The 19,698-nt window shown below is 43.9% G+C and overlaps 1 long non-coding RNA gene across 1 annotated transcript; it reads right to left on the minus strand.

The window, feature by feature from the left end:
* Positions 1 to 2,005: 2,005 nt before the first annotated feature.
* Positions 2,006 to 3,583, minus strand: LOC138671987 (uncharacterized). Its single transcript, XR_011319515.1, has 4 exons — positions 3,363 to 3,583; positions 3,212 to 3,271; positions 3,034 to 3,102; positions 2,006 to 2,468 (listed from the first exon to the last, which is right to left on the minus strand). It is a non-coding gene; the product is annotated as an uncharacterized lncRNA (long non-coding RNA).
* Between the last annotated feature and the right edge of the window lie 16,115 nt (positions 3,584 to 19,698).

Here is a 19,698-nt window from a genome sequence, read left to right on the forward strand (position 1 = left end):
CCAACATCAGAAATGTGGCTAGCAATTTCCCAACAGTTCGAGGATGTGGCTAATTTCCCCAATTGTATTGGTGCCGTGGACGGAAAGCACATTCGGATTCAGAAACCTGCACATAGTGGTTCCCTCTACTATAACTATAAGAAATACTTTTCTATAGTATTGATGGCGATTGCGGATGCCAGGTACCGTTTTGTTGCTGTGGATATTGGAGCTTATGGCCGGACTAACGATTCCAGAGTATTCAGAGACTCCAACATGGGCCAATGTTTGTACAACCAAAGTTTAAACATACCGTCATCACGACCTCTTCCGGGGACCGAAGGCCCAAGTTTGCCCTATGTTTTAGTTGGTGATGAGGCCTTCCAACTAGGACAAAATCTCCTCAAGCCCTACTCAAGCCATAGTCTAGACTCCAGCAGGCGCATTTTTAATTATCGCTTGAGCCGGGCTAGACGTTATGTGGAGTGTGCCTTTGGGATTTTGACATTAAAATGGCGGATTTTACTAACCTGCATGCAACTGCAACCAGACAATGTGGACCGTGTTGTGAAGGCATGCATCTGTCTGCACAATTTTGTGGCGAGACATGAACCCCAGTTGGTAGACCCCAATGATTGTGAGTCGAACCTCAGTAGCATTGAATCGACTACAGTTCGTTCTGCATCACAAATAATGAGGATTCGTGATCAATTTGCACACTACTTCACACATGAAGGCCAGGTTCCATGGCAAGACAGACACGTGTGAAAATAATTTAAAGTCTTCCTGATGTCGTGTAAAAAGTTACGTAGTGTAAAAAGTTATGTTGTTTAACCTGATGTCGTGTAAAAAGTTACGTAGTGTAAAAAGTTATGTTGTTTAACCTGATGTCGTGTAAAACGTTACGTAGTGTAAAAAGTTATGTTGTTTAACCTGATGTCGTGTAAAAAGTTACCTTATGTCGTGTAAAAAGTTAAAGTTAAAGTCATACAAGAATCTGAAATTTGAAACAGTTTACTAAATGTTTTTGTATTTTCCCAACAAACTGTTGGTACACAGGTGTAACATATGATATCCCATAGGGATGAAAAAAAAAAGGAAAATAGAAATTAACAACAAAACCCCCCCCCCAAAGAAAAAAATTCCAACGCGGTAATTGCACCTGGCTGTGGACAGTGAACTGTACTAAAGACTTTGGTACTGCACGGGAGTATTGTCTGCCCAACTATATGATGGACTGCTACATTGTCTTTGAGGTTCCACGCTCGTTTCACCCCGGCCTCTATATTGAGGGTTGTAGGGCGGCATGTCCAGTCTTCTTCTTCCCGATGGAGCGGGTCCCTCGGTGCCCACAAATTCCTCTACAAGCTCGTTAAGTCTTTGTCGAAACATAAGGTTTCTATGTGCCGGGATATTTTGTACTACAGGCACATAGGATAATAAAAGTAGCTTCCACTCATTAGCAGAGTAGACAGACTCGCGTGCTTGCAGCTCGGTAATTTCTCGTCTCAGGTCTTTGAGCTCACTGCGACACATGTCCTCTACCCGTTGGAGTCCATCCACGATAATTGCATCTGCTTCATCTTTTTGAGATGCTCGCTTGCGTTCACGCTGTGATTGCAACCGGGCACTCACAACTGCAGCAACAGTGCTTCTATCCGCAGATCGTGGCTCGCTGATGCCAGACACATCTTCAGGTTGCGTTGGTTCCACTGAAGAAGGCTCAAGTTCCTCTGCTGGTCTAGGAGCAGCGGTACTGCATATCGTGCTGTAACCCAAAAACAAAAATTACTTATTTTCCTTTAAACAATTTAGTCTCGCACACAGACCTTCTTGTACTTACGAGCGCTGAGACACTGTTTTCTGAAGAAAGAGCAGTTGGTCATAATGCACATACGGTGTCACCCGTTTGCCACTTGATCCGCTTGGTGCATTCTGACTGTTCCGGTAGTCACGGACAAAGCGATCGCGGATGGACTTCCAACGGGTATGGACAGCATCGGCTTTAAATTTAAAAATAGTAGATTGTGTTAAGATATAGGAAAAATTGTTCATAGTTTGCTACGATAGTTGATATATAAATAGTAGATAGATAGTTGTTAGATAAGAAATAGTGTAGAAATAGTGTATAGATAGATAGATATATAGTGTACAGATAGTTGATAATTGAGAGATAGATAGCAGACAACAAGTGGATAGGTTGATAGGATAGAAAATTTTTTTTTTTTTTAAACATTTTCCGATGTTACGTCACCAATATTTACCAATTTTTTTCTTTGAGGTTGTCGACTTCTCCATGTATCGGGGATCAAAGTGACAGATTATTTGATCCCACAACTTCCGGTTCTTCACGATGTCATGGTGGGAGCTGTCGCTCTGGTCCCATATGGAGGGGTTGGCTTCCACAAGGTTAATAAGTGTCTCATTGTGGATAGTCAATGGCTCTTCGTCAACGACAATCCTTTTTTTTTTTTTGTCGCTGACTTGGACTATGTAAACACAAAACGTTATGTTGATAGTGTCAATTTCACTGGATGGCCATATTCATATATACAGAGATAGATAGTTACATAGATATAGCGATAGATAATGTAGATAGATAGATACATAGATATTGATAGATAGATATATAGATAGATACATAGATATTGATAGATAGATATATAGATAGATAGATACATAGATATTGATAGATAGATAGATATAGATTGATAGATAGATATTGATAGATAGATATATAGATAGATAGATACATAGATATAGATAGATACATAGATATAGATAGATAGATATAGATAGATAGATACATAGATATTGATAGATAGATATATAGATAGATACATAGATATAGATAGATAGATATAGATAGATACATAGATATTGATAGATAGATACATAGATATAGATAGACAAATAGATAGATACATAGATATAGATAGACAAATAGATGGAGCGATAGATAGTTGATAGATAGTTTATAGATATAGTAGATAGAAAGTGAATAGATAGATTGTTGGTAAATATTGGATAGAATATTTCTAGTTTTATATTTACCACTGGCAGTTGTGGCGACGACAGACGTCTAGGGACCTTTTTTCTTTTTTGTCCTCCTTGTGCCACAACCTATTGTGTATGTAAAATGTAAAAAAAAAATATTTTAACATTAAATAATGTTAACATTCATTGGATCAATAAATTTATGCCTGAAAAATTCAACATGTGTGCTATGTACCTTTGTTGTTTTTGCGTGTTTTTTGGGGGGAGGTCTAACAGCCTCGGGCTCAGAAGACTCCTATTCACAATAAAACAATAAACAGGATTGTTATGCCTAGCTCAATACAATGGAGTTTCACACAACATGGTTTTTTAAAGTGCAAGCCTACCGACTCAGAAGAAAAAATCGCAGACACGCTGCTGCTGCTGACATCTGTATCCGACATCTGTGTGCAACAAAACAATACATTTTTAGTACACACACATCCGACGGACATTACAGACTCCCATGATGTATACAGAGATATATAATATATAGAAATGTACTTACAATTTATAAGAGCTACGGCAAAACACTCTGTCACGTGCAGGAGACTTTGTGTGAGTGGGATATTTTAATGGCCGAAGTCACATTTCTTGTCACATGACCACATGTGACCACCCTCAAACGCTATTAAAACGTGTGGTTCTATTTGGAAATTTTTCATGATTTGCATCTGACTGCGTTTGCCATAGCCTTCTATGGCAGAATGAACGCTTCCGTTAGTAGTGCGTTAGCTTGGCCGGACCCGAAAACGCTGCAAGCCGCGTTGAAGGTCCGTCAGAAAAAAAACGTTATGTGACAAACGCATACCAATTTAGGGATGCGTCACGATGCGTCAGACAATGCAAGTCTATGGGCGCGTTAGTATATGCGTTACATTGCGTTTTTACTACTTAAAAACGAGTCCGTTAGACGGACACACCTAGCGCAATGTGAACCCAGCCTTAGATAGAATGGCCTGTGGGCGTTATGTTGCATTTGCAGAGCCCCTGATGTACCTAAACAGTAGTAACCCCCCACAAGTGACCCCGTTTTGGAAACTAGACCCCCCAAGCAGCTTATCTAGATGTGTGGTGAGAACTTTGAATGCCCAAGTGCTTCACAGAAGTTTAGAATGCAGAGTCATAAAAATAAAAAATATTTTTTTTTTCCACAAAAAAGATTTTGTAGCCCCCAAGTTTTTATTTTCACAAGGGTAACAGGAGAAATTGGACCCCAGAAGTTGTTGTCCAATTTATCCCGAGTATGCTGATGCCCAATATGTGGGGGTAACCCACTGTTTGGGCGCACGGCAGAGCTCAGAAGGGAGGGAGCACCATTTGACTTTTTGAGCGCAAAATTGGCTGTCGTGTTTGGAGACCCCCTGATGTACCTAAACAGTGGAAACCCCCCAATTCTAGCTCCAACCCTAACCCCAACACACCCCTAACCCTAATCCCAACCTGATCCATAATCCTAATCACTAACCCTAACGATAATCACAACCCTTACCCCAAAACAACCCTAATGTCAACCCTAACCATAACTCTAATCAAAACCCTAAATCCAACACACCCCTAATCCTAATCTCAACCCTAACCTCAAACCTAACCCTAATCCCAATACACCCCCAATCACAACCCTAACCTTAACCCTAATCCCAAACCTAACCCTAATCCCAAGCGTAACCCTAATGCCAACCCTAACCCTAATACCAACCCTAATCCAAACCCTAACCCTAATCCCAACTCTAACCCTAACCTTAGCCCCAACCCTAGCCCTAACTTTAGCCCCAACCCTAACCCTAGCCCTAAGGCTACTTTCACACTTGCGTCGTTTGGCATCCGTCGTAATCCGTCGTTTTGGACAAAAAACAGATCCTGCAAATGTGCCCGCAGGATGCGTTTTTTGCCCATAGACTTGTATTGCTGACGGATCGTGACGGATGGCCACACGTCGCGTCCGTCGTGCACTGGATCAGTATTTTGGTGTACCATCAGCACAAAAAAAGTTCAATGTAATGTTTTTTTGTACGTCGCATCCGCCATTTCTGACCGCGCATGCGTGGCCGTAACTCCGCCCCCTTCTCCTAAATTTAGCGCCAACCCTAACCCTAAATTTAGCCCCAACCCTAACCCTAAATTTAGCCCTAGCCCTAACCCTAATTTTAGCCCCAACTGTTCTTCTCCTGCTGGCCGGCAGATGGAGACAGATGGTGGGCGCACTGCGCATGCGCCCGCCATTTTCTTTTGCCCAGAAAATGCAGGCAGCCAGGAGGAGCAGCAGGAGGACCCAGGGACACCGGTGACTATGATAGGGTCCCCGAATCCCCCTATTTCTCTGTCCTCTGATGTGCGATCACATCAGAGGACAGAGAATTACACTTTGCTTTTTTTTTTTTTTTGTGGTCGCCGGTAAACAGTTAATTACCGGCGATCGCAAAACAGGGGTCGGTAAAATCAACCCTGATCATGCTCTTTGGGGTCTCGGCTACCCCCGGCAGCCGAGACCCCAAAGATTCTCCCGGGGCCGGCGGGCGCACTGCGCATGCGCCCGCCATTTTGAAGATGGCGGCGCCCACCGGGAGCCACGAGGAGCACCGGGGGAGATAGGTGAGTATCGGGGGGCTATCTGGGACCCCCTTTCTCTGTCCTCTGATGTCCGATCACATCGGAGGACAGAGAAATTAAAAAGAGATCGCGTTTTTTTTTTTTGCGATCGCCGGTAAACGGTTAATTACCGGCGATCGCAAATGCGGGGTCGGTAAAAAAAAACCCGAATCATATTCTCTGGGGTCTCGGCTACCCCCGTCAGCCGAGACCCCGGAGAAAATCAGACTCTGGGGGGCGCTATTCACTTTTTCCACAGCGCCGTTAATTAACGGCGCTGTGGTTTAAGTATCCTTAGCGGCCGCCGTTAAAAGGCGTATCGGCGGTCGCTAAGGGGTTAATTTTTATGCCCTTGAATCCGATAACATTTCTCACATGTCTACTTTACATCAGCACAATTTTTTGAACATAACCTTTTTTTGTTAGGAAGTTAGAAGTGTTAAAAGTTGACCAGCGATTTATTTTTCCAACAAAATTAACAAAATTATTTTTTAGGGACCTCATCACCTTTGAGGGGACTATATGATCGACAATTCTAAAAACTGTAACCGTCAATGTGCTCAAAACCACAATCAAGAAGTTTATCCTTGAGTTGCTTCACAGGAACTGAAGCAATGTGGAAGGAAAAAAATAAACATTTAACCTTTTTTCTGAAAAACATTACTTGAGACACAATTTTTATTATTAAGGGTATTAGGAGAAAATGGACCCCTATATTTGTTGTTCAATTTCTCCTGAGTACACCAATACCCCATATGTGGGGGGAAACCACTGTTGGGGTGCACAGCAGAGCTCAGAAGGGAAGCTCATCATTTGACTTCTTGAATCCAAAGTTGGCTGGAATAGAGAGCGGACACCATGTCACATTTGAAGAGCCCCTGATGGCTTAAACAGTGGAAACCCCCCACAAGTAACCCAATTTTGGAAATTAGACAACTCAAGGAACTTATCTGTATGTGTGGTAAGCACCTTGAATCCCCAGGTGCTTCACAGAAGTACTGTATATAATGTAGAGCCAAGAAAAATAGAAAAAATAAAATTTTCCCACAAAAATCTTCTTTTAGCCCAAATTTTTTATTTCCATTATGCTAACAGGAAAAAATGTTCCCCAAAATTTGTTGTGAAATTTCTCCAGAGTGTGTTAATACACTATATGTGTGGTCAAAACTACTTTTGAGGCACAGTGCAAAGCACAGAAGGGAAGAAGAATCATATTGGAGTTTAGATTTTGCTGGCCCGATTTGAGGGTGCCATTTCAAATTGGCAGAGCCCCTGAGGTGCCAGAACAGCAGAAACCCCCCATAAGTGGTCATTTTACAAAGTACACCTCTCAATGAATTCATCTAGGAGTGCAGGGAGCATGTTGACGTGACATGTGCCTCACAGAAATTTATGCCATTGGGCAGTGAAGAAGGAATAATTACATTTCTTCCACTAAAATGTTGTTTTAGCCCCAAATTTATATAAGGGCTAATAGGAAAAAATTGCCTCTCAATTTGTTGTGCAATTTTTCCAGAGTGCATGTAATCGGGAACTACTTTTCAGGCACAGTGCAAGGCTCAGAAGGGAAGGAGCGCCAGGATATCGTGCAAATTTTACTGTTGTGGTTTGACGGTGCCATGTCCCACTGGGACAGCCCCTGAGGTGGCCGAACAGCAGAAACCCCCATAAGTGGTCCCATTTTACAAAGTACACCTCGATGAATTCATCTTGGGGTACAGTGATCATATTGACACCACAGGTGTGTCACAGAATTTTCTACCAATGGGCAGTGAAGAAAAAATAATTGCATTTTTACCACATATATTTTGTTTTAACCCAAGATATTACATTTTGACAAGGGGAAATGGGTAAAAATAATACCAAAATTTATCCCACAATTTCTGCTGAATGTAGAAATACCCCATATGTGGCTTTACAGTACTGCTTAACCATAGAGAAGGACGAAGTTGTTTGTTGTTCAACCACTGCTGGGAAGGGTAATAATGGTTCTGAATTCTCTCCTTGTGTGCATAGTGTATCTGGTGGGGTTCATAGTCCATAGAGATGGGTTATAGCCTTTTACAGCTTTTTAAGTATCAAAAACGTTTGAGTTCGCCCACTCACACCTGATTGTCATCCCATTGATTGAAAACAGCAAACTCTAATTTCACCTTCAAATTATATGCTGGTCCTAAAAGTTCACATAATGTTAACAGTCAGTTATATGATTTTTGGTTCTTTTTCCTAATATACTGCAAAAGCCTAACATTTTTGACTGATTTTGCGCTCTTTAGCTACTCTTTGGACTTGTGTGAAAATCTGATGTAGTTTTAGGAGAAATTTATGCAGAAATATGAAAATTTCTGAAAGGTTCACAAACTTAAAATTACTTCCGTAGGTAACATTTTGTCCATAATGTTAGAGACAGGACATTCTATTAGTGTTATAATGAGTCTGATAGTTGGTGCATAGTCTTTTTAGTCAGAGCACGTCCAATTGTCCATGTGCTCAGTACATATTCTGTTTATTTAGAAGACATGTCCTACTAAGTAAGCAACACATTGTTTGCTCTTTGAAAAAGGAGGTTAATAGTTAATCAGAAGAGGGAGATTCTGCAAAAATACATCACTATCTGTACTTTTGCAACTTTGCTAATAGTGATTCATTTTAGATAAAAAAATGTATCATCTGTTATGAAACACCATTCCAAGCCACCACCCTGAGCTGTACAACTGAAAACAAGACATTCTTTTGTAGCACTAAGTTTGGGAAAAACATTGTATCCATCATGAAATTGTTTATATCTTATGTGGGTGAATCAGTTAAAGGGAATCTGTCACCTACTTTTTCGTATATAAGCTTCGGCCACCGCCATCAGGGGTTTATCTACAGTATTCTGTAATGCTATAGATAAGCCCTCGATGTAAAATGAAAGATAAGAAAAACAAGTTAGATTATACTCACCCAGGGGAGGTTCGGTGCTGTCCAATGGGCGTTGCGGTCCGGGTCTGGCACCTCCCATCTTCGTGCAATGACGACCTGTTCCTTGCTTCCTGTTGCGGCTCTGGCACAGGCGTACTTTACCTGCCCTGTTGAGGGCAGAGCAAAGTACTGCAGTGCGCAGCTGCTGGGCTTCTTTGACCTTTCCCAACACCTGCGCACTGCAGTACTTTACTCTGCCTTCAACAGGGCAGACAAGGTACACCTGCGCCAGAGCCACGACAGGAAGCAAGGAAGAGGACGTCATTGCATGAAGATGGGAGGTGCCGGACCCAGACCGGGACATCCATCGGACCAGACCGCAGCAGACCGCCCCCGGGTAAGTATAATCTAACTTGTTTTTCTTATCTTTCAGGTTACATCAGGGGCTTATCTACAGCATTACGGAATACTGTAGATAAGCCCCTGATGGCAGTGGCCGAAGTTTATGTATGAAAAAGTAGGTGATAGATTCCCTTTAAAGAGACTTAGATGCATATGCAGGAATCAGCGAAGCCTAGGGAGTTCATTAACACCTTAATGGCCGCCAATATGTCTTTTTGGTGACCTGAAATTTAAGAGAATAGCATCCCCAAACAGGTGACAATCCAGCAGCTGTTGGCTGTACACTACAGCTGACAACTTGCTGCATCAGCCACGAACAGTGTTGGCATCATCCATATCTGTTTAACACCTGAGATGCTGCTGTCGATAATGACAATATCATATAAATGGTTAACAGAGTGTAGGGGCTTCCTCTTTATCCCCATTGGCACCATAAGATCATGATTGTGTGTTCCTGATGTTTGCCATGGCAGTTCAGGGCCAAATAGCGGCCTTAGAGTCTGCTGGCTATAGCGACCTGTTCAAAAGTTAGCGACATTTAGGTGGTAAAAATAAAGTTTTTCATTCCTGTCATGCCACTTTGTATTCTTGAAAAGCACCTGAAGGGTTAATAAACTACCTGATAGCAGTTTTCAGTATGTCAGGGGGTGCTGTTTTTAAAATGGTCTCACTTTTGGGGGATTTCCAATGTATAGGACCCCTAAAGTCACTTCAAACCTGGATCGGTCCTTAAAAAAAATTCATTTTGTAACTTTCCAATTTTAATTATCTCACCAATAATGCAGTGGTGGGAACTGCTTCTCTTTGGTGAGGCTGTGATGATAGGTGGTACTGATGTTTCTACCTGCAACTGATTTCCCAGGTTTACATCGGTCCAGAGCACTATTGACTCTTTGTGATAAGTTTTGTAAAGAATGGCTCGCTGCAGTAAGTTCCAAACACAGTTGCATTTTAGGCTATGTGCACACATTCAGGAATTCATGCAGAAAATTCCTATGGAAATCCGAACATTTCTGCCAGATTTCCGCATGAAATCCGCATGCGTTTTTTTGCTCGTGTTTTGACGTGGTTTTTGCGCGTTTTTTGCGCGTTTTTTCCCGGACATTTCCCAATGCATTAGACAGTGGGAAATCCGCGAAAAAAACGCAAAATTAACCCCTTCCCGACCTGTGACACAGCGTATGCGTCATGAAAGTCGGTGCCAATCCGACCTGTGACGCATATGCTGTGTCACAGAAAGATCGCGTCCCTGCAGGCCGGGTGAAAGGGTTAACTCCCATTTCACCCGATCTGCAGGGACAGGGGGAGTGGTAGTTTAGCCCAGGGGGGGTGGCTTCACCCCTTCGTGGCTACGATCGCTCTGATTGGCTGTTGAAAGTGAAACTGCCAATCAGAGCGATTTGTAATATTTCACCTAAAAAAATGGTGAAATATTACAATCCAGCCATGGCCGATGCTGCAATATCATCGGCCATGGCTGGAAATACTAATGTGCCCCCACCCCACCCCACCGATCGCCCCCCCAACCCCCCGATCTGTGGCCCGCTCCCCTCCGTCCTGTGCTCCGCTCCCCCGTCCTCCTGCCCGCTCCCCCCGTGCTCCAATCACACCCCCCCGTGCTCCAATCAAACCCCCCCGCACTCCGATCCCCCCCCGTGCTCCGAACCACCCCCCCTGCACACCGATCCACCCCCCCTGCACACCGATCCACCCGCCCGCACACCGATCACTCTCCCCCGTGCTCCGATCCCTCCCCCCCCCGTGCTCCGACGCCCCCCCGTGCCCTGATCTCCCCCCCCTGTGCCCTGATCTCCCCCCCTTATACTTACTGATCCTGGCGGGGTCCCGTCCGTCTTCTTCCCCGAGCGCCGCCATGTTCCAAAATGGCGGGCGCATGCGCAGTGCGCCCGCCGAATCTGCCGGCCGGCAGATTCGTTCCAATGTGAATTTTGATCACTGTGATATAATCTATCACAGTGGTCAAAATAAAAAAACAGTAAATGACCCCCCCCATGTGTCCCCCATAGATAGGGACAATAATAAAATAAAGAATTTTTTTTTTTTTTCACTAAGGTTGGAGTTAGAACTAGGGTTAGGGTTAGGGGTAGGGTTAGGGGTAGGGTTAGGGTTAGGGTTTCGGTATGTGCACACGTATTCTGGTCCTCTGCGGATTTTTCCGCAGCGGATTTGATAAATCCGCAGTGCTAAACCGCTGCGGATTTATGGCAGATTTACCGCGGTTTTTCTGTGCATTTCACTGCGGTTTTACAACTGCGATTTTCTATTGGAGCAGTTGTAAAACCGCTGTGGAATCCGCAGAAAGAAGTGACATGCTGCGGAATGTAAACCGCTGCGTTTCCGTGCAGTTTTTCCGCAGCATGTGTACAGCGATTTTTGTTTCCCATAGGTTTACATTGAAATGTAAACTCATGGGAAACTGCTGCGGATCCGCAGCGTTTTCCGAAGCGTGTGCACATACCTTTAGAATTAGGCTATGTGCACACGGTGCGGATTTGGCTGCGGATCCGCAGCGGATTGGCCGCTGCGGATCCGCAGCAGTGTTCCATCAGGTTTACAGTACCATGTAAACCTATGGAAAACCAAATCCGCTGTGCCCATGGTGCGGAAAATACCGCACGGAAACGCTGCGTTGTATTTTCCGCAGCATGTCAATTCTTTGTGCGGATTCCACAGCGTTTTACACCTATTCCTCAATAGGTATCCGCAGGTGAAATCCGCAGTAAATCCGCAGGTAAAACGCAGTGCCTTTTACCCGCGGATTTTTCAAAAATGGTGCGGAAAAATCTCACACGAATCCGCAACGTGGGTACATAGCCTTAGGGTTAGGGTTGGGTTGGAATTAGGGTTGTGGTTAGGGTTAGGGGTGTGTTGGGGTTAGGGTTGTGGTTAGGGGTGTGTTGCGGTTAGGGTTGTGGTTAGGGTTACGGCTACAGTTGGGCTAAGGGTTAGGGGTGTGTTGGCGTTAGAATTGAGGGGTTTCCACTGTTTAGGCACATCAGGGGGTCTCCAAACGCAACATGGCGCCACCATTGATTCCAGCCAATCTTTTATTCAAAAAGTCAAATGGTGCTCCTTCCCTTCCGAGCCCCGACGTGTGCCCAAACAGTGGTTTACCCCCACATATGGGGTATCAGTGTACTCAGGACAAACTGGGCAACAATTACTGGGGTCCAATTTCTCCTGTTACCCTTGAGAAAATAAAAAATTGCTTGCTAAAACATCATTTTTGAGGAAAGTAAAATGATTTTTTATTTTCACGGCTCTGCGTTGTAAACGTCTGTGAAGCACTTGGGGGTTCAAAGTGCTCACCACATATCTAGATAAGTTCCTTGGGGGGTCTAGTTTCCAAAATGGGGTCACTTGTGGGGGGTTTCTACTGTTTAGGCACACCAGGGGCTCTGCAAACGCAACGTGACGCCCGCAGACCATTCCATCAAAGTCTGCATTTCAAAACGTCACTACTTGACTTCCGAGCCCCGACATGTGCCCAAACAGTGGTTTACCCCCACATATGGGGTATCAGCGTACTCAGGACAAACTGGGCAACAATTACTGGGGTCCAATTTCTCCTGTTACCCTTGAGAAAATAAAAAATTGCTTGCTAAAACATCATTTTTGAGGAAAGAAAAATGATTTTTTATTTTCACGGCTCTGCGTTGTAAACGTCTGTGAAGCACTTGGGGGTTCAAAGTGCTCACCACATATCTAGATAAGTTCCTTGGGGGGTCTAGTTTCCAAAATGGGGTCACTTGTGGGGGGTTTCTACTGTTTAGGCACACCAGGGGCTCTGCAAACGCAACGTGACGCCCGCAGACCATTCCATCAAAGTCTGCATTTCAAAAGTCACTACTTCCCTTCTTAGCCCCGACGTGTGCCCAAACAGTGGTTTACCCCCACATATGGGGTATCAGCGTACTCAGGAGAAACTGGACAACAACTTTTGGGGTCCAATTTTTCCTGTAACCCTTGGGAAAATAAAAAATTCTGGGCTAAAAAATTATTTTTGAGGAAAGAAAACGTATTTATTATTTTCACTGCTCTGTGTTATAAACTTCTGTGAAGCACTTGGGGGTTCAAAGTGCTCACCTCACATCTAGATAAGTTCCTTTCGGGGTCTAGTTTCTAAAATGGGGTCACTTGTGGGGGGTTTCTACTGTTTAGCCACATCAGGGGCTCTGCAAACGCAACGTAACGCCCGCAGAGCATTCCATCAAAGTCTGCATTTCAAAATTTCACTACTTGACTTCCGAGCCCCGACATGTGCCCAAACTGTGGTTTACCCCCACATATGGGGTATCAGCGTACTCAGGAGAAACTGTACAACAACTTTTGGGGTCAAATTTCTCCTTTTACCCTTGGGAAAATAATAAATTGCAGGCTAAAAAATCATTTTAGAGAAAATAAAATTTTTATTTTATTTTCATGGCTCTGCGTTATAAACTTCTGTGAAGCACTTGGAAGTTCAAAGTCCTCACCACACATCTAGATTAGTTCCTTTGGGGGTCTAGTTTCCAAAATGGGGTCATATGTGGGGGATCTCCAATGTTTAGGCACACAGGGGCTCTCCAAACGTGACATGGTGTCCACTAATGATTGGAGCTAATTTTCCATTTAAAAAGCCAATTGGCGTGCCTTCCCTTCCGAGCCCTGCCGTGCGCCCAAACAGTGGTTTACCCCCACATATGGGGTATCAGCGTACTCAGGACAAACTGGACAACAACATTTGCGGTCCAATTTCTCCTATTACCCTTGGCAAAATAGGAAATTCCAGGCTAAAAATCATTTTTGAGGAAAGAAAAATTATTTTTTATTTTCATGGCTCTGCATTATAAACTTCTGTGAAGCACCTGGGGGTTTAAAGTGCTCAATATGCATCTAGATAAGTTCCTTGGGGGGTCTAGTTTCCAAAATGGGGTCACTTGTGGGGGAGCTCCAATGCATAGGCACACAGGGGCTCTCTAAATGCGACATGGTGTCCGCTAACAATTGGAGCTAATTTTCCATTCAAAGAGTCAAATGGCGCGCCTTCCCTTCCGAGCCCTGCCGTGTGCCCAAACAGTGGTTTACCCCCACATATGAGGTATCGGCGTACTCGGGAGAAATTGCCCAACAAATTTTAGGATTCATTTTATCCTATTGCCCATGTGAAAATGAAAAACTGAGGCGAAAAGAATTTTTTTGTGAAAAAAAAAGTACTTTTTCATTTTTACAGATCAATTTGTGAAGCACCTGAGGGTTTAAAGTGCTCAATATGCATCTAGATAAGTTCCTTGGGGGGTCTAGTTTCCAAAATGGGGTCATTTGTGGGGGAGCTCCAATATTTAGGCACACGGGGGCTCTCCAAACACGACATGGTGTCCGCTAACGATGGAGATAATTTTTCATTCAAAAAGTCAAATGGCGCTCCTTCCCTTCCGAACCTTACCATGTGCCCAAACAGTGGTTTACCCCCACATGTGAGGTATCGGTGTACTCATGAGAAATTGCCCAACAAATTTTAGGATCCATTTTATCCTGTTGCCCATGTGAAAATGAAAAAAATTGAGGCTAAAAGAATTTTTTTGTGAAAAAAAAGTACTTTTTCATTTTTACGGATCAATTTGTGAAGCCCCCGGGGGTTCAAAGTTCTCACTATGCATCTAGATAAGTTCCTTGGGGCGTCTAGTTTCCAAAATGGGGTCACGTGTGGGGGAGCTCCAATTTTTAGGCACACGGGGGCTCTCCAAACATGACATGGTGTTCGCTAAAGAGTGGAGCCAATTTTTCATTCAAAAAGTCAAATGGCGCTCCTTCCCTTCCAAGCCCTGCCGTGCGCCCAAACAGTGGTTTACCCCCACATATGAGGTATCAGCGTACTCAGGACAAATTGGACAACAACTTTCGTGGTTCAGTTTCTCCTTGTACCATTGGGAAAATAAAAAAAATGTTGCTAAAAGATAATTTTTGTGACTAAAAAGTTAAATGTTCATTTTTTCCTTCCATGTTGCTTCTGCTGCTGTGAAGCACCTGAAGGGTTAAAAAACTTCTTGAATGTGGTTTTGAGCACCTTGAGGGGTGCATTTTTTAGAATGGTGTCACTTTTGGGTATTTTCAGCCATATAGACCCCTCAAACTGACTTCAAATGTGAGGTGGTCCCTAAAAAAAATGGTTTTGTAAATTTCGTTGTAAAAATGAGAAATCGCTGGTCAAATTTTAACTCTTATAACTTCCTAGCAAAAAAAAATTTTGTTTCCAAAATTGTGCTGGTGTAAAGTAGACATGTGGGAAATGTTATTTATTAACTATTTTGTGTCACATAACTCTCTGGTTTAACAGAATAAAAATTCAAAATGTGAAAATTGCGAAATTTTCAAAATTTTCCACAAATTTCCGTTTTTATCACAAATAAACGCAGAATTTATTGACCTAAATTTACCACTAACATGAAGCCCAATATGTCACGAAAAAACAATCTCAGAACCGCTAGGATCCGTTGAAGCGTTCCTGAGTTATTACCTCATAAAGGGACACTGGTCAGAATTGCAAAAAACGGCCAGGTCATTAAGGTCAAAATAGGCTGGGTCATGAAGGGGTTAATGAACAGGTTCATTATTTTTCCGCAATGCGTTTTTCATGCGGAAAAACGCACATCATGTGCACAGAAATTGCGGATTCCATTATAAATGATGGGATGCTTAATGTATGCAGATTTGCGGTTTTATAACGTTTTTATAGCGCAAAAACGCTAAAAAGCCGCAAATAATCTGCAACGTGTGCACATAGCCTTACACTGCAGATCTCCTCAAAGTGGGAAATTCATCACTGCCTTTGTAATATTTATAGTACTCAAGCAGTAGGAAGTCTGCTGTATACATCATGTAGGAGACACTGAGATGGCTGTATACAACACGTAAAAGGCACTGTGACTGTGTGACTGCTAAAATCATCAGAAGAAGGGGACAGCGGGAGTGCATGCTAACTCTGCCAACAAAGAATGTCCTGACACTAGTACTGACCAGTGTCCAGATGTAATACTTGATTGCATGCACAGCAGCGTTCAGTAGTGAACGCTGCTTGTGCATACTTGTGGACTAAAGAGGAATTAAAGGGCCAATGGCCCAAGCACTATAGTCCTTGGGAATCTGCCTAGTGGCCTGAGGAAATGTCAATACGGGCCATAAATGGCCTATGGGCTGGAGGCAGAGGCGTAACAACCATGGTTGCAAAGGTCGCTACCGGACCCGTATGGATGGTGGGCCCATCTATGCCAGCGCATGCTTCAACTGGATGTCACTAGCAAGACAGATGCAAGAGTTAGGTGCGCATCAGCGCGAAGATTTCCTGGGAACTCAGGTGGTGCTTCGGGTTGATACCTCGCTGGATAGGAGTCCCTCAGCCAGGTCTGTACAGCAGGATGTTGCTCCTGAAGCTACCACTTCCCTCTGCGAAGGATTAACTAAATCAGTGGGTAAGGTAAAAAAATTCAAAATGGAGACAATAAAGTCAGTCATTCCACTAAAAGGGAGGATCGATAATGTGCACATTAGATCTGAGAAATGCATATTACCATGTGCTCATCCATCCCATCTACCAACAATTCCTGAGGTATGCACTGGATTGGCATGGAGTAATCCACCACTTCCAATGACAGTGCCTACCGTGCAGCCTGTTCTCAGCACATTATATCTTCACAAAGATAATGACCAAGGTGGATGCCTTCTTGAGAAAGGAGGAAATCATCGTCATCCCATACCTGGATAATCCCCTCCTAGTGATAGCCTCAGTGGCTAATTTCTATCAACATCTCGCCCAGACTATCCGCATGCTAAAAGATCTAGGATAGTGCATGAACTGGGAGAAGTCCGATCTACATCCGGATACATAAAAAGTTTTCTTTGGGGTCCTCCTTGAGTCAGGTTGTGGCAAGTCCTCTCTTCCCCCTACAAAAAGGGAAGAGATGAGAAACAATTCAAACCTTCCAAAGAAAGAAGACCGTCTCAATCAGGTACGCTATGAGGATCGAGAAAGGATTAAGGCCTAGCACGCTGAGACTGCAGATCTCGTCTCTCAGCGCATTTTTAGATTATCCACTAGCAGAACATCCTTGAGTGGCTAGGTTTACTAGAGCGGTCACCAGACTGAGACCTACAATTAGAAAATCTATACTGCCATGGGACTTAAACTTAGTACTAGGCGCCTTGTATAAATCTCCTTTTGCGCTTCAGGATGAGTCCAGTATCAGACTACTCTCCATGAAGACTGCAATCCTGATAGCTATCACTGCACCGAAATGGGTATTTTGAAGGATTGAATAATACTCCAGCTTGATCCATCCTTTCTTCCAAAGGTAGTATCCAATGCAAATCTGAACCAAGAGATCATGCTACCATCTTTCTGTCAACTCCCAAGGAATGAGAAAGAAAAATTATTCCATATGCTGGATGTACGAAGATCTGTGATGCGTTACATGGAAGTTACGGAACCCTGGAGACAGGACTCAAATCTGTTTGCAGCATACCGGAAAGAACAGAGGCTAAAAAGCCTCAAAATGGACTTTGGACAGCTGGATCACTTCAACTATATCTCTGGTATATGAATCACAAAGTAAGAACCCTCCACCGAACATCAAGGCACATGCCACAAGGGCAATTTCTGTAACCTCGGCTGAAAGGGCAGGAGCCTCTGTCGACCAGATCTGTAGAGCCACAACCTGGTCTAGTCTGACCACCATCTGTAGGCACTACAAGCTGGACATACTATGAGAGCAACAGCTAGCCTATCGTAGGCAGATCCTGCAGACATTAGTCCCACCCAAGAGATTACATTTATAAGGTATTTCTTCTTGATGTGCTGTCATGAGGAATGTCCTGGAAAAATACAAATTAGTCCTACCAGTAATTGTATTTCCAGGAGTCCATCATGACAGCATCATTACATTCCCTACCCCGAATTCCTTGTACTTATGTCAAAGTTAACATTTTTGTGTGAGAGAATTCAATAAAATATAATTGCATCCATCCTGGTGTGGTGATTGGTAAAACAATTAGGATGAGGTGGAGGGGGGCATTTTTAACTTCTTGTGTGTCTCCTGTCCCTAGAAGAACAGAAGGACTACCTCCTTGTCGTTCTGTCATGATGGACTCCTGGAAATGCAAATACCAGTAGGACAAATTCCTATTTTTTCTATGCATTCAAGAAGAGCAGCAGAACGGGGGGCATATACCAGGATGGGGCCCAGGATAAAGGACATATATACCAGGATTGGAGATTTATATACCAGGAATATGCCAAAGATAAGTGACATATATGCCAAGATGGGGACATATATACCAGTGTGTGCCCAGGACAGGGGACACACCAGGATGGGGAACTTGTATAACAGGATGGAGGACATAAATATACACTGCTCAAAAAAATTAAGGGTCCACTTAAACAACAGAATATAACACCAAGTAAATCAAACTGTCCACTTAGGAAGCAACACTGGTTGACAATCAATTTCACATGCTGTTGTGCAAATGGAATAGACAACAAATGGAAATTATTGGCAATTATCAAGACACACTCAATAAAGGAGTGGTTCTGCAGGTGGGGACTATAGACCACATCTCAGTACCAATACTATCTAGCTGATGTTTTGGTCACTTTTGAATGTTGGTTGTGCTTTCACACTCGTGGTAGCATGAGACTGACTCTGCAACCCACACAAGTGGCTCATGTAGTGCAGCTCATCCAGGATGGCACATCAATGTGAGCTGTGGCAAGAAGTTTTGCTGTGTCTGTCAGCGTAGTGTCCAGAGGCTGGAAGCACTACCAGGAGACAGGCCAGTACACCAGGAGACATGGAGGGGGCCACAGGAGGGCAACAACCCAGCAGCAGGACCGCTACCTCAGCTTTTGTGCAAGGAGGAACAGGAGGAGCACTGCCAAAGCCCTGAAAAATGACCTCCAGCAAGACACAAATGTGCATGTGTCTGCACAAACGGTTAGAAACTGACTCCATGAGGAACACCGTGAAGGGCGCTCGGCATTTGCCACAGAACACCAGGATTGGCAAACTCACCACTGGCGCCCTGTGCTCTTCACAGATGAAAGCAGGTTCACACTGAGCACATGTGATAGACGTGACAGAGTCTGGAGATGCTGTGGAGAGCGATCTGCTGCCTACAACATCCTTCAGCATGACCAGTTTGGCAGTGGGTGAGTAATGGTGTGGGGTGGCATTTCTTTGGAGGGCTGCACAGCCCTCCAAGTGCTCGCCTGAGGTAGCCTGACTGCCATTAAGTACCGAGATGAGATCCTCAGACCCCCTGTGAGACCATATGCTGTGCGGTTGGCCCTGGGTTCCTCCTAATGCAGGACAATGCCAGACCTCATGTGGCTGGAGTGTGTCATCAGTTTCTGCAAGATGAAGGCATTGAAACTATGGACTGGCCGACCCATTCCCCAGACCTGAATCCCATTGAACACATCTGGGACATCATGTCTCGCACCATCCACCAACGTCGCGTTGCACCACAGACTGTCCAGGAGTTGGCGGATGCTTTAGTCCTGGTCTGGGAGGAGATCTCTCAGGAGACTATCCGCCATCTCATCAGGAGCATGCCCAGTCGTTGTAGGGAGGATATACAGGCACATGGAGGCCACACACTACTGAGCATCATTTCCTTGTCTTGAGGCATTTCTACTGAAGTTGGATCAGCCTGTAACTTAATTTTCCACTTTGATTTTGAGCATCATTCCAACTCCAGACCTCCGTGGGATATTAGTTGTAATTTACATTGATA

The sequence above is a fragment of the Ranitomeya imitator genome, chromosome 3 (genome assembly GCF_032444005.1).
Source record: "Ranitomeya imitator isolate aRanImi1 chromosome 3, aRanImi1.pri, whole genome shotgun sequence".
Classification (NCBI taxonomy): domain Eukaryota; kingdom Metazoa; phylum Chordata; class Amphibia; order Anura; family Dendrobatidae; genus Ranitomeya; species Ranitomeya imitator.